Here is a 15957-nt window from a genome sequence, read left to right on the forward strand (position 1 = left end):
TTCCTGCCTTATTCATGATTAGTGAGGTTTTTCACAGCTGCTCTGTGTGAGGGCCAAGTGTCTATCTATGTTTGTTGCCCTAGACATCTCCTAGAAATTAGCCATCTTTCTGCTTGTCAGGGATTGGTTATCTGGGATGCTGATTATTTTGTGTTATGCATCACCCCTGGTACTTGTAGGTAGAAGCATAGGCCAAAGTAGATGCCACTGTTTGGGTCTAAGCATGGCTTTTTTGTTATTACAATCCAAGAGATAATTTATAAAGGCTGACAGTACTATTTTAGTTACCCTGAAAGTTGTTTTGATTCTCTGGGCCTCAGAGCAAGCCCTTTTTAGAACAGAAACTGTTTGTTTATACAAACTTTGAGGATGATATATTATATATTCATATGAAAAAACTGCAACTCAGGCAATTCAGGACTTTCAACTTAAAAAAAAAAAACCTTCAACAGCAATGGGATGTTTCCAGATAAAAGCAATGTCACTTGATGAACAATCTACTTGTTATCTATCTTTCTGCTTTTGGGAGACCATGGTAGGTCAGCCAAGGACATCTCCAAAAAGGTACTTTTATTAATGGAAATTAAATGGTGTACAACAAATATGTTTTCTTCAATTATATTCTAAAATGAAATGGAAAATAGTTCAAAACCCTTGAGCTGGTATCTGATTTAAAATATTTTTTTGAACATAATTTAATTCAATCTTTGTCTTGTATGAAATTTATAAATTATCAAAAAGATATAAAGAGGGATGCTGGAATTCATTTGCGTGATGAAAGATGATCCTTTTGGCTTTGCTTATGGTTTCAGAATCCCCTCAGGACTTTGACCTCTTTTTGTCTGTCTTTAAGTCTGTTGGGAGTATATATATTGTACACAGAGGTGTGAAGCCATAAGATGTAATATAAATACCATAAATGTGATTCCATTACTCTCTTGCTTAAAATCACTTTAAGCCTCACTCAAGTATCCAAGTCTTCAAGATGTAAATTTCTTAATATTGCATAAAGACCCTCCATGACGTGACCTCGACCACTTTCTTAACTTGATCCCTGACCACCACTTCCCAACTTCCCCTCCAAGAGACATGTATATATACACATGTAAGTACACACACCTCCCTAACTGGGGTTATAGGTTTACTGTCTAATTCTGTCTGGATCTGTCTGATATTTTCCCTATCTGATATCACGTACACCAAGCCAAAGCAACCCAGCTCATGCACGGTCCTGCTACTACTAAACTTGCAAAATTAACAACTAGGAGGCTGTCCCTGTCTTGAAATTTTTAAAGGAAAGACAATTAATTTACATTGAAATAGCATGTCCTATTGAGTGATATATGACTGGGGAGTATACAAAGGGTGGTTAATGTATAATCTATTGATAATTAAAGATAGCTTGAATTTGAGTTGTAACTCACACATTTATGAGATATGTGAACTTAGCCAATGAAACTTCTCTCAGCTTCAGTTTCCTTGTCTAAAAAAGGAGCCCAGTTAGAATAGTGGGCAGTGAGAAAATTATTGTTTATTTCCCATCCACTGGATGGGTAAGGAGAGAGTCACCTGGGTGGGGGATGGGAGAATGGGGGGATCTGGCTGGTGGTGAAAAGTGTGAAGAACTGGATGAGTGGCCTCAAGTGTTTAGAGGACTTGGAGTCTGATTGTGCACCCATAAGCATTTTTAAAAAGTTCAAAGAGCAAAGGCAGACCAGAAAATGGGAGTCAGAGTCGAAGGTCAGACACAAGTCAGGCCTTAATGGAGGGAACAACAGGATCGGGGTCACAGGGAAGTGGTGATGACTGGGGGCAAAGTGGAGGGGACCCTGACTTGCCACAGATCAGCGCAGACAATAAAAACGCATTAACTCACAGGGTGATTGTGAGCATAGGCTATTAAAAGTCATGTAATTTGAAGCATTTAAAAAAACTGAAAAGCTCTAACAGATACTACTATTTTTATCTTGTGGTATCATAGAGATGAAACAACTGCAAAAAAGCTTGTCAAGATTAACCCCATCAGGGAGCAACCCAACAGCTGTCCTCCCTTTTACCCAGGGGAACGTGCACTTGGCATACACAGAAGACTTGCCTTTGCTTCTCCTCATGTGTCTGACACTCTATCAGACTCAGGGCATTCACCTTCTGCTTTGATCCCTGGCTGCTTCCACTGAATCCTCCAATTTCCAACCATAAAGGCTAATGCAATAGCAGGACTTCAGGCATTTTGCATCAAGAAATCTCTCAACTCTTGCTACCTAAAGTGAAAAAATGTATTTCTGAAGGGCAGAGTTATTTTTTTTCCTACTTCCTTATTTGTTGAGTACTCTGTCCTGGTGAGTGAATGTGCTTATATTCCATTACCATAAATTCAAGTGTTGGAGAATTTGCTCTCAATCCCCCCCCCCCCCACCCCCGGATACACAGCTACATTTAGAACAGGTTGTCTTTAGAAAGTTGCTACCTTCCTTTTGCGAAGAGTTCTCTGAACTTCTCACTGCCTGTTTGATTCTATTATTCCTGTTCGATAGCTTCTCATTTTCTCAAATATTACTGGTCACTTTACTGTCCAGTGAGTATTTTTCTACCAACATTATCTACCAACAGATAGACATTTAACTGCCAATCACAAAGGCCTGGTATGCTGGAGATCTTTCCCTTATGCATTAATTCAAAACAACCAATTTCTATTGTTTTTCTTATTCAGTGATCTATCTTCATTGGTCCTTGTTTCTCTCCCCTCATTCTTCAAAGCCTCACAGATTCCTGAGGAGGCAGATTTTGCTGCCCCTTTCTGATAATATGAATCTGACATTCAGGCTGCTCCATTAATGTGCCTTAGTTCAGAAACACAAAGTTAAATGCTTGTCTCAACCTCATTTTTAAGAGAAGATGCTGCTCTGTGCACTGCATTCACAGAACAGTGTCAAGGCAGGCAGCCAAATGCATCTCCTCTGTATAGAATGTTAAGTTCACAATCTAATGTGGCCACAGCCTACATTTCGAAGACACCCTGGATTAGAAATGAGGCAACCTAAATCATAATTTCTGTTCGGTATCAAAAAGTATTCATTGGTCTTCTTACCACTCTTGTATTTCTCTGATCTTTTATCCTGTAAAATTATAATTTTGAGCAACTGATCTCTAAGGTTCCTCACAACTTTAGAACTCCATTTTCACAATTTCTTTTCTTCCTCTGCAAATACAGTCTCCTCACAGTGGGAGAGGAAAAGAGTGATCAGAGAAGTCAAAAGACTGGACGTTTGAGCTGAGCTTGAAAGACAGAGTGCAAACTTCCAGATTGATGAAGGAAGAAAAGTGTTCTAAATAGAAAAGAGAGCAGGTGCCAAGGTCAGAGAGAGGTAAATTAGCATGGAGTATGTGAACTTCAGGTAAACGGCTAGTTTGGCACTCAAGAGGAGCTCAAGCCTATGATGGCAGCACCAGTCCAGTGAAGTTCGTACTATCACATCACATCACTAACTTTGAATAGAATGGAATTTCTTAATTGAAAAAAATGACATTAAATCACATATACACAGAGGATAACAGGGGGTCAGTGAGTTTTCCCAGATCTCAGGAAGAAGTTGCTTCACAGTGGAGGCTCTAGCTCCAGGGCCAGCAATTATCTTCAGGAGGCCAGATCAGTGAAGGGTTTCTAGAGCTTGAATGGAGTACAGTTTGCGGGGGAGATTAGTCCTTAATCTGACTGTGCACGGTGCAAACAGAATGAAGAGCCAAATGCAGTCCCATTGCTGGACAAAGAGAGAGAATCTGGAAAGGCAAACTCCTGGATGGAAGGTTGGATAACAGCAAAGATGGTACCTTCTGCATGCTCAGAAATCTATGGTGATTAAATTGACTAAGGCAGTTCAAGAGTTTAACATAGTTCTTGACCCATAACAGACATTCAATAAATGTTAGGGGTTTTGTTGTTGTTGCTTAAGGCACTGAAATTTAAACACTGAAGGCCTTATTTGAGGCTTGGCTGGCTTAATATAAAGGGATGAGACTAAACAACAAAAACAACAAAGAAACAAAACAAAACAAAACAAAAAGTGGACTGTTCCCTAAGCCCCAGGGGTGTCCCTACTCTTCCCCTGCCTTCACCTCCATGATCTCCCAGTCAGCCCTCCCTAGCACTTTTGTACTCATTCATTATGAGACCCAGATCCTACTCCATCCCTCTGTGTTTCCAGTTATAATACACTGTGTTTTATGTGATGCTGCCATGACTTTGAACTAGAAGTTCCTCTCCCTTCCCACTTAGAGGATCAAGGGGCAGTTTTGTGATCTACAAGTTGGATAGCACCAGGGTGGAAGTCAGATACCAGGCTTTCTTTGAAGCTCTGTAATTACTAAGCTGGGTGTCCTGAGCAAGTAACTCAATCTGCCTCAGCCAGAGTTTCTTATCTGAAAATAGAGATAATTGAATTGGATGCCATGCAAGGACTTCTCCAAACACAGCAGTATGAAGCACTGGCAGCACCTAGGGAAGCTGCACTCATTATTGAAGTTGCCAAAACGTTCTCATCACATCATCTTGGGCATCAAACTAGCATCAGCTGCATAAGGCCAGATAATGAGCTTTGGCTAGAAGGAAAATGACAAACAGGAAGTAATGCCCACAATGCTCTAAAGTCATTCTTTTAGCCAACAAGAAGCTGTTCTCAATAGCCGTGAGTTTGGTTAAAAGACATCCAAGGAGTTAAGTGGCCATTTTTGGACACTCAGAATTTGGTAACTGTGGGCTACTTAACTCTCCTTGTTACGGGTCAGCTTGAGCAACACACCTTCTTCACTGGTGACTCCCGTGTATAGGTGAACTAGGCAGGTCTTCACTGTACTAGATGTGTTAATGCTTTACAAACATCTACTTTCTTTAAAAGATATTCTATAACCTAGCAGAGTCTCTCTAGGGTGAAAAAAAAATCTCCTTATTTCCATTCTAAATAACATTTGGTTTAACATGTAAACTAATAACTGGATCATTAGTTTACATATTCCTGGTAAGAGAAATTTAACTTATGTAAGGATAGCTTTTCATACAATTGCATTCTATCATTATCCACAGATAAATTTTTGCCAAGAATTCCCTATGCCAATGTGGTTTCAAGAACTTTGCAATGGTGCTTTTCCCCTGTTGAATCTTGATTTTCATTGTTCTATGAAGTTAATGGTATCCTGCTGCAGAGCAATAATGAGCAAAGCTATGAAAAATAAAAAAAAATAGGTGTTTTTGCTACATTTAATATAGGTTTGATTGACAAAAGTCTGTCTAAATGAAGAATCATTCACATTTAACATTTTATTTTTGAGAGAGAAAGAGGCAGAGAGAATCCCAAACAGGGTCCATGACCAGTGCATGATGCCTAATGTAGGGCTCAATCTCACAACCCTGAGATCATGACCTGAGTCAAAACCAAGAGTGAGACACTTAACCAACTGAGCCACCCAGGCACCCCACATATTTAACATCTTAAGACAAAGATATTAGTGTAAGAGAGCAGTCTTTTGTGAAAAGCAATGCTTTAGTGAAAAGGGGGAGAAAGGACGTTCTTAGAAAAAGAAGCTTTAATGAGGTACGAATGAGATTTTTCTTTTTGCCAGTTCTAAAGACATATTCTCCCAAATCATATCTCCTTAATTTGAAGAATGTTCCATTGAGATAGAAAGGTGCACAAACAAGAATATATGTATTTTGTTTTTATCCTATTTCTCAAGGGAAATGGCATAAAATGCAGCATGAGTGATTCAAACTAGACCTCAGGAGAAATACCATGATAGTTAACGATGATGAAGTCTGGAAGGGGTTACAGAAGAAAGAGTTCCACTATCTTTTTGTGGAGACTTTAAAAGTAGGAAAAACGATCTGAGTGGGGCTAGACAAGTTCTCAACTTTGTTTCATCATTTGTAAAATGGGGGAATGGCTAAGGGTCCTTCTAACTTTGGAAACTGATACTTCCATCACACTAAGTGTATCTCTGGATGCAGGTGGTGCTATTGGAATGGGGGAGTTTAGGTGTACTTGGCTACTTCAAAGGATCTCTGTCACCAGAGCCCCGCTCATGTCCTATCTTCAGTATCTCTCCTTGGGCTGTTCACCAAATTAACAAAACTGGAAACAATAACAGCAAGTATGACTTTTTATATCCTTATGTTTAGGCCATTCATATTTTTCAGTTCTTCAATGAAGTTGATGCCATCCCACTAATCACCACCCCCCCCCCCCCCGCCGCGCCAATTCTTTTTTGTGTACGCTTTATTTTCCAGTGTCTCTGACTCAGTGCATTTTCTGAGGGTGTTCTGGGTCAAGGGAGAGCTATATTCCCTGGAAATCTTCGGGCTGCTTGGGTGTATAATGAAGACCTGGAGATTCATCTATCCTTACTTGGTGCTCTGGTCCTGCCATTAGTAAAAGCACTTGAGAGTTTGAAATGCCTGAACCAGTGTTTGGGTGAAACTGATTAAGAGTATCAAAAAAGATGACACATAAGAAGACATTCTGTAACAGTGTAAAACCTGGTGATATAATTAACATTATTATGGCGACCAACCTCTCTTCCTCTCTCTGTTTTGCTTGTTTCCATGGAGCTAAAGACATTGTGAATGATGAGGCAGAATGGAAAGTGTGTGGCCCACTCAGACTATTCAGGAAATCAGATTATCAGAAATTTCTTTCAATAATGTAAAAGCAGGAGTGTTGAAACAAAGGTTTTGATGAATTAGTTTTTTAAGGCCAGACTGGTTCTCCATGTTCAAACGTAAGCATGAATTAGTTCCTTCCCCAACATATTTTTACTGTTATATATGTCTAGTTTCTGTCTCCTAGTAGTATATAGGCCACTAAAATTAAAGAACAAGACAATAAAACTACTGATTTTTGACCATTACCAAAGCAACTTATCCTTAAAGAGAACATATTGAAGCAGTAAATCAAATAAACATTGCATCATGGAGATGAGGAGATTATAAGGTTATTAAAAAAAAGATTTTTCTCCTAACTTTTCAATATTAGGATATTGTGCTGTGAGATATTTTGATGTGGGAGTTAGCAAAGCAAATTGAACTTATCTAGGAAGGTTACAATAATATTTTTTAAAAATAATTGGATTAAGCAATGGAACATTTTAAAAAATGTGATCTCCCCTATAGTCTTTTTCCACATTGACAATCTACTTTCTGTCCTTTCTGTATTCATAAGGCCAGAGAACTGCCAATAAATTATTCCTTTCCCTGGTTGTGCCTGGACTGTGCATAGTATATTTCAGACACACCTACTTTCTTCCTGATCACAACAAAGGGTTATAAATCTATCAGCAAAGTGATTCCCAGAACATATGGTTCATGGGGGAAAATAGCTTGCATTTAGCTCTGACCAGCTGTCCAGAGCTCAGCAATGTTGGTAACATATTTCAGGACATATAAACTAGTAAATATATTTAGAAAGTGCCAGCTAAGAAATGTACACTAATCTCTACTAGATTCAAAAACACAAATTGCCATTGCACTATTTCTTAGAGCAGAATTTAATTAAATCACTCCTGGTCACCAAAGATCTGACTGAACAGGAATAATACCTCTTCAGATCTCGCATAGATGGCATTCATCTGGTTAAAACCATAACAATAAGCTTTCTGATAACTGGCAAGTTCTTCAATTGCATGTCAGATATGATTTCTGACACTGTAAAAGCTAAATGACCAAGGGAAGATCCATATGCATAAGATGGACCATCTGCATATTTGCATCAGCTTTCAGACACTTAAGTGAAAATGAACCTTATTGTAAGTTTCTGAACTCATGAATAAAAAATAAGTTAGTTAACAGGGCTCCTTGGAGATGTGGCTAATTCTTGGGCTGGGGCAGGAGAAGAAAGATGAACCTGGAGTATCTTGTAGTGCTAGAAAGAAAGAAAAAGAACAAAAGAAAAAGGAAAAGAGACGGACTTATATCAAAAGGACACAGGAACCAATCCAACAGAGTTCCCAATGGCCAAAACTGGAACAATCTGAGCAACGAAATAAAGAACTATAGCACTGGATTAAAACTTGCAGAATTAAACAAATATCAATGTGTCCATGCTGATGTAAATAAATGACTGAATGGGAAATAAATGGGGGAGAAGAGACAAATCTTCCACAGACAAGAATTCTAAGAAATGTATGTAGATACTACCCTTTCCAGGAAACAGAGCTTAATTCCCCTCCCCTTGAATGTTGGTTGAACTTAGTGACTCACTTCCAAAGAATAGAGTATGAAAGGAAAAATAATAACTTTAGATGGAGAGCCTTGACAGATACCACCTTACTCAAATGATCAATGGCAGCATCACCAGTGATAATATGTACTCAATATGGTATGATGCAATGAAAAGGTCCCTGACCTCCTTAGCATTTCTTCTCCAAATCTGTAATTAGGGTCTAATCATAAAGAAACATCAGACAAACTGAAGCCAAGGGACATTCTACAAAATATCTGACCATGCTCTTCAAAATTCTCAATAAATAAAGAACAAGGGAAGACTGAGAAACTATCACAGACTAGAGAGTACGGTGACATTATGGCAACATGTAATATGGTATCCTGGATCAAATCCTTCAAGAGAATAAGAACATAAGTGGAAAAAAACAAGTGAAATACAAATAAAGTCTTTATTGCAATTAATAGTATTGTAACAAGATTATTTTTTTAGCTTTGACAAATGCATTAGAGTTATGTAAGATGCTAACATTAAGGGAAACTGGATGAAGGTAACATCAAGTTTGGATTTTTAGGAATAACATATTTAAACTCAGTTTTTAACTTTACACATTTAAAATAAAGCTAAACCCCCATTTAAGGTGTTAAGTCGAACTTCACTTTTTAAGGAGAGCGTTGGTTCTTTCTAAAAGTGTTTTTGCTGACAACCTTTGAGAGAGATGGGATGGCCATCTATTCATGAATCTGTCCTTGTTAAAATCTTAAATCTTTATAAAAGGGTATACATTCTTCTACTACTTTAATGTTATTGAAGAAAACATGTCTATGTATTAACTAATCTCATCAGATGATTGCATTCTCGAGGCTTACCGAGAGAGATAATGACAAATTTATTATTGCTTATTTAAAAGTTTGAATGAAAGAAACAATATTTACGTACAGTTGCTTAAAGGATATGCAGCATATCCATTCCTGTAGATACTCTAAAATCTAGGTCTGTAATGAGCCAAGTCATTAGTTCTGTCCAATATATTGTGGGCATCATGCCCACCCCTAGACAATTGCTTTACACCAAATTATTCTTTGGTAAAATGTCATTAGTCTGAATTGAGAGCTACACAGACAACTCATCACTGTGGTTTCTAGAATACTGTTTGAGTTATTACTTATCACATTACACAGTGTAATCCAGGTATGAGATATTTCTTAAGCATCAACAACAGGATTATGTGTTCCTCTCTTGAGAAATAGATGATTTTTAAACTCATGCGCCTTCTGGATTATGGAGTTGGCTCTGTTTTCCTTTTTGCATTGGATACTAGAAAACTCATAGTTAAATTTGTGGCTGGTATCAAACAAGCATATTTAAATCAGAGCATGCATTCCAAGCATAATCTCACCTTTAACTTCATTTTAAATTATCGCTCCTGTATTTTAACATTTTTACATATATTATTTTTGTCATATTGTTAATATGTGTTCACTGATGAGAAATTTAGAGAAGACAGATAATATTTAAGAAAATTAAAGATTATCCCATCACTCAATCGTTAACATATTGCAGTATAGCATATGAACATCTAGACTTATTTTATCATGCTATATTTTATTACCTTTATTAGGTTGCTTTGAGTTTTGTGGGATTTTTTTGCAGGGGAGGGTGGATATGACATAAGATATAAATAAATTAATCAAAACAAAATTAAAGGAACACATTTAAGTCCTTGATCTTGTTTTGATTGGGTTTGAACTTATCACTTGTAGATGGACTAAATTCTATATCTGTGTCTTCATAAATACAATCTTTACATTTAGGTACACTGAGGAAAATACCTATTGTCACCAATTTATCTTTAAGCAACACTGATGTTTAAAAAAAAAGCATATTTGCCTAAAGTCACCATTGGTTCCTTAATAAACATTCCAGTGCAAGAGCATTACATGCTCTTAATTAGAACTTGGAACAAATTTACCTTTTTCCTGTTAATTAAAGAATGGCAACATTCATTGGCTGACTCTTGAAGTAAAAGCTTAACTTGGGGGCCTCTTTAGAGTTCTGCTAGTCTCTCTAGCAGGAACTTAGCTACATGAGATATTGGAAGAAAAATAAATTTCATTTATAGAGCATTGTAGCAGCATCAATGCCATAATCATGCTAATGGTAATAAAAATGATGTCTTTATTTTTTAAAAATAGTGAAAAGATATCCTAGTAAGGGGGAACCAAGGAAGAGAAAAAGGAAATAGATTGTATAAATAATTTCATTAGAGAAATTATGGTCTTAATCTTTCTTAGCACATGTTGAAGGAGGAGGAAGGGGAGGAGAGGGAAGGAAGAGGAAGTGAAGATTTTTAAATAAAGAGGAAAATGATTGCAGACATGCTGGTCATGAAGAGTTAATGAGGAAGAAAAGGATCTCATTCAAAAGTAATGTTAAAAGCATTCTAAGGCCACAGAAAATGCTCATTGGTTTATGGTTATGAACTGTTAGAACCAGGAGGACATCTTTAAACACATCTACTTTAATCTCTCTCTCCCCCTTGCTGTCTCAGTCCTTCTCATTCTGCCTTCTCCCCCATCCTGCTCTCTCTCCCCATCCCCTCCGTTTAACAAATGAAGAAATAAAGATCCAAAATGATGATACAGTCTACCCCAAATTACACAGTTGTGTGGCAGAGATAATGGTAAAACTCTACACTTATTGATTATTAGCTCAATTTTCTTTTTACTTCACTGGGCAGGAACAAAAAATATATAGCAATGTCATGATATAGTCAACTCAAAGATAAACATGGTTAACAAAACTCCTACTGCTGAGATTAGGTAGCTCAAGGGCCAGCCTTATTGATGTGTGTCTACAGTGGGACTATGCAGTTAAAGATTTTATGCCTATTTTTCTCCTGTTAACTTGTATATAATGAAGGCTGACTACATATCATCTATAATAATCTACTAGATTATGGTTGAAAATTTCTACCGCAGCTTGAAGCTTTGGTCAGCCCTCTGATGGTAGAGAAACTATAACTCCTCATCCCTTTGCCTCGTTGGACTTCTTTCCCATTCCTCATGCCAGTCCTCAACCCTAGATCACCCCCTGCCCTAGAAAACAGCTAGAGAAGGTCACACACTGAGTAAACTTTATCTTCTAGCCCATTAGCCCTTGATAGATTCAGACAGTTGCTCCTAATTAATGCTCAGAAATTCTTTTTTTCCCCTAATTAATACTCTGGAAAATTCCACATTGTGGTTGTTGTCCTGCTTTTCTTCTATCCTGTGTCTAGTTCCATCTTCAGAGCAGATAACCCCATCTGTTATGCCACTGTGAAGCTTGAGGCCACTTTTCTTTTTCTCTCCCAGAAAATATCTATGTATATATTTTGGGCACATTCCTATGTACTTTTACACACTCACCCTTTCCGAAATTAACTCTTACATCTGCTTCCTGGTCCTATTTCCCCTTCTTCATTTCCAAACCTCCTACTTGCCTATCTCTGCAGATTTTTTTTTCTGTCAATAATTCCTTAAATACCTGGTTTGCTCAAAATTTTTCTCTGTTGGCTCCCTATCCTCAAAAATGCTCAGGTCTCCACCCTCTTGAGGAAAGCATCCTTCAGCTTATTCTCATTTAGCTGGCCCTGGCCCTTGGCAAGTGTATTAACTCTTAATATTTGAGGTACTGCTATTGTTCAAATCCTTTGCAGACCTTTTCCTCCAACCTGTACCTTTCTCATAAGCCACAGCTAATGTCTACTGAATTCTATTCAAGATCATTCCAGTTTAGTTCAGTCAGTTTAAGAAAAGTTGATTTCACATTTGTTACCACCTTTCATTTTTCTTTTCCTGACTTGTTATATCTTGACTTCATTTTTTCTTCTCACTGCCCTCCTTTTTTATTCAAAACTGCAGTACTCCTATAATCCTTTCCTCACATACTAATGTGGCTCAAATCAGCATTTCCATATAACAAATATCATTCTTCTATTTTTTTTGAAGTGGAAATTTTTAAATTTAATTTAGTTAGTTACCATACAATAAATACATCATTAGTTTCTGATGTAGTGATCCATGATTCATTGTTTTCATATAACACCCAGTGCTCCATGCAGTACGTGCCCTCCTTAATACCCACCACTGGGCCAACCCATCTCCTTACTCCCCTCCCCTCCAAAACCTTCAGTCTGTATCTCAGAGTCCATAGTCTCTCATGGTTCGTCTCCCCCAATCCAATTTCATCCCCTTCATTTTTCCCTTCCCTCTCCCAATGACCTCCATGCTATTCCTTACGTTCCACAAATAAGTGAAACCATATGATAATTGACTTTCTCTGCTTCACTTATTTCACTTAGCATCATCTCCTCCAGTCCCATCCATGTTGATGTAAAAGTTGGGTAGTCATCCTTTCTGATGGCTGAGTAATATTGCATTGTACATATGGACCACATCTTCTTTATCCATTCATCTGTTGAAGGGCATCTCGGTTCTATCCATAGTTTGGCTATTGCGGACATTGCTGCTATGAATGTTGGGGTGCATACGGCCCTTCTTTTCACTACATCTGTGTCTTTGGGGTAAATACCCAGTAGTGCAATTGCTGGGTCATAGGGTAGCTCCATTTTTAATTTTTTGAGGCACCTCCACACAGTTTTCCAAAGTGGCTGTACCAATTTGCATTCCCACCAACAGTGTAAGAGGGTTCCCCTTTCTCCACAACCTCTCCAACATTTGTTGTTTCTTGCCTTGTCAATTTTTGCCATTCTAACTGGTATAAGGTGGTATCTCAATGTGGTTTTGATTTGAATTTCCCTGATGGCTAATGATGATGAACAACATCCACTTTTTCATGTGTCTGTTAGCCATTTGTATGTCTTCTTTTGAGAAGTGTCTGTTCATGTCTTCTGCCCATTTTTTGACTTGATTATTTGTTTTTTGGGTGTTGAATTTTGGCACCACATACCAGGTATATAACCCTCCATGCCCATGGAATTAACGGACTTGTTTCCTACTCAGACTCTTCTCCAGATTGGGTCAGGACCTTATTACCTTACATCCCAATGATTACAATGGCCTTCACACAAGATTATCAGCTAATGGGTCTGAACAAAGATGGAAGATTAAGCTTCCAAAAAATAAACAAACAAAAAAGCAAACACAAACAAAACCTTGCTTGTTCATATCATCCTTCTCTCAAAAATTCTTCACTGTCTTCCCACGATGTACTCTACAGAGTGAAGCCAAGTTCCTCAGCCTATAATTCAACATTCTCCACTCAGGTGTGTATCTCTAATCTCTTTGCATCTTTCATCAACATGAATCCACCTCTTCAACCAAATTTGTCTGCTCACATGTGTCTTGTGCATTTCCACTGCAGCACATTTGCTTATGCCATTCTTCCTATTTTAAGCAAACAGCTCTATCCTATCTACATCTTATGCAACCGATGCCAAAAAATCTTGGATAAAATTCAACATCCACTACTGCTTAAAACCCTTAGTTACCTAGGACCAGGGGGATGCCTCCCTAACTTGAAGGAATATCATCTTAAACCAATAGTCAATATTACATTTAACTGTGAAGTTTAAAATATTAAAAATAAAGTATTTCTATTAAAATTCAGAATAAGAGGAGGATGTTGGCTATTACCAATATTACCTAATGCTGTGGTGGAATTTGAGAGATATGTATTTTGGAAAAGAGGAGCCAAATACATCTTAATTTGAAGATGATATAATTGTTGCCTACTCAGGCAACTTAAGGGAATCAAATAAAAAAGTAGTAGAACTAATAAGAGAGCTCACCAAGGTTGCAGATTATAAATAAATATCCCAAAATCAATAAATTGCCTATACACCAGCCATGACCAGTTAGAGACAACATAATAAAAAAATTATGCTATCACAATAACTCAAAAATACATAGTATAATATCAAAAAATTTAACAAGAAACGTGCAGGATTTATATGAATGAATCTGAAAAACTTTAGTAAGGACTGAATGTCATATCTACCATTCAATAATCAGCTCAATTCTGCCACCTCCAAAAAAACTTTCCGAAACAAAGGTCAAAATATTCTCTCTCATCTGAACTCCCATTATATTTCTTGTGGATAATAGTCAACTGATTCCCAATAACACAGCTCTTTAAATTTAGACTGCGAGATTCTAGAGAAAAAGAATTATGTTGTTTGTATAGTAGTTATGACATAACTGTGGTCACTTTTATCTCTTTAGCCTCTGCTTTCTCATCTGTAAAATGGGCATGTATATCACCAGGTTACTATGCAGATTACATGAATAAATTATAATATTAACTTTATTTATAGTTATAATTTATAGTAGATAATAACATTAATATCTTAATTATTAAAACTATACCAAATAACTGAAATTATCATGATTTTACTAATTTAAATTTGTAATTCCATAGGATATAACTTGACACATAAGTAAGCCCTCAATAAATGGTAGCCATTAGTTATAACTTTTGGTACAAGGTTGGCTAAGGTGTTGACAAGAGTCAAACATGAATGATCCCTTTAATTCTACGGATGGAGGATGGGAAGAAACACAGACAAAAACAGAGGATCTGCAACTCAGAGTTAAAGGGAGTCAGAAACTATAAGTAAAACATGGTCTGGGTCTGGGAATCAGGAGAATACTTAAATAAGAGAAGTCTGCAGGTGCGTTAGAGTGCAGTTGCTGGGAAAGGATGGAGCCAGTGGGTTCTCCAGGGACCAGAAACTAGGCAAAGTCATAGAAACTGCCCCACCTCCCCGACGTGGTCTTAAAAAATCATTGCACTTACTCTGGTAGGAAGATGAATGTAGTCAGAGAGGTGATGGGTTGAATTTGCTGACATAAGTATTAATCCTGCAGAAAGACTAAAGATAGCTTTCAATCAATGGGAAGGAGCATGGTGGTGGCAGCCAAGCCATATGCCATTAAAACCTCTTAGTTATGCCTATAGTAGATGCACGATAAATATGCTTTGAATAAATGCCATGTACTTTCACAATAATCGAGATCACCTGGAGTGATAGATTTAAAGTATTATGAAACAGTTGCTTGTTATCAACTGGTTCAAAAGCCAACTTCCAATTAGAGAATATTTATTCCACATGAACTACAAAAAGCCAAAGGATATTGTGAATCAGGCTTATGTTAGTCAGTTTGCCTTAAAGAGAAATTAATTTTTTTAATTATTATTTACCCATGTTACTTCAAAAAGCATTTAAGGAAGCAGAAATCTATATTTTCATTCTAATCCTGGTGTTACCAAACCCCATTGCAAGAACATATGAGAACCCTCATATAATTTATGTCATATAACATTTTTATATTACCATGTCACAATCATTAGTAAGTTTTCAGACACATTTGTACTATCATTTTAGTAACAATCTTTTTAATGCTACCATAGTCTCTACAATGGTGTTCTTCTAGACATGGTTAAGTTAGGATTCAAGAGAACCTTTACAATGTTTAGCTCTCATCTGCCCCTCTATTTCCTCCTTCTGCCTCTATTGCATAGGGCTCAAGAGAGCATATATAACTTGCTCTCATATTGCATAAGAGATTGCTCTCATATGGCTTCTTCTGTTGGACTAGCCTAATATTTGAAAAACAAGTCCAAAGGAAATAAAAGAAGACCACCATCTTTATCACATTATTAAATTCACCCAAGAATTTGGTTATAGAACTCCATTAAAAACGTGAACAACTTTCAGCCTAAGTTTCAGTCTTTTTCACAGATA

Source organism: Zalophus californianus, chromosome 1 (assembly GCF_009762305.2).
Source record: "Zalophus californianus isolate mZalCal1 chromosome 1, mZalCal1.pri.v2, whole genome shotgun sequence".
Taxonomy (NCBI): Eukaryota; Metazoa; Chordata; class Mammalia; order Carnivora; family Otariidae; genus Zalophus; species Zalophus californianus.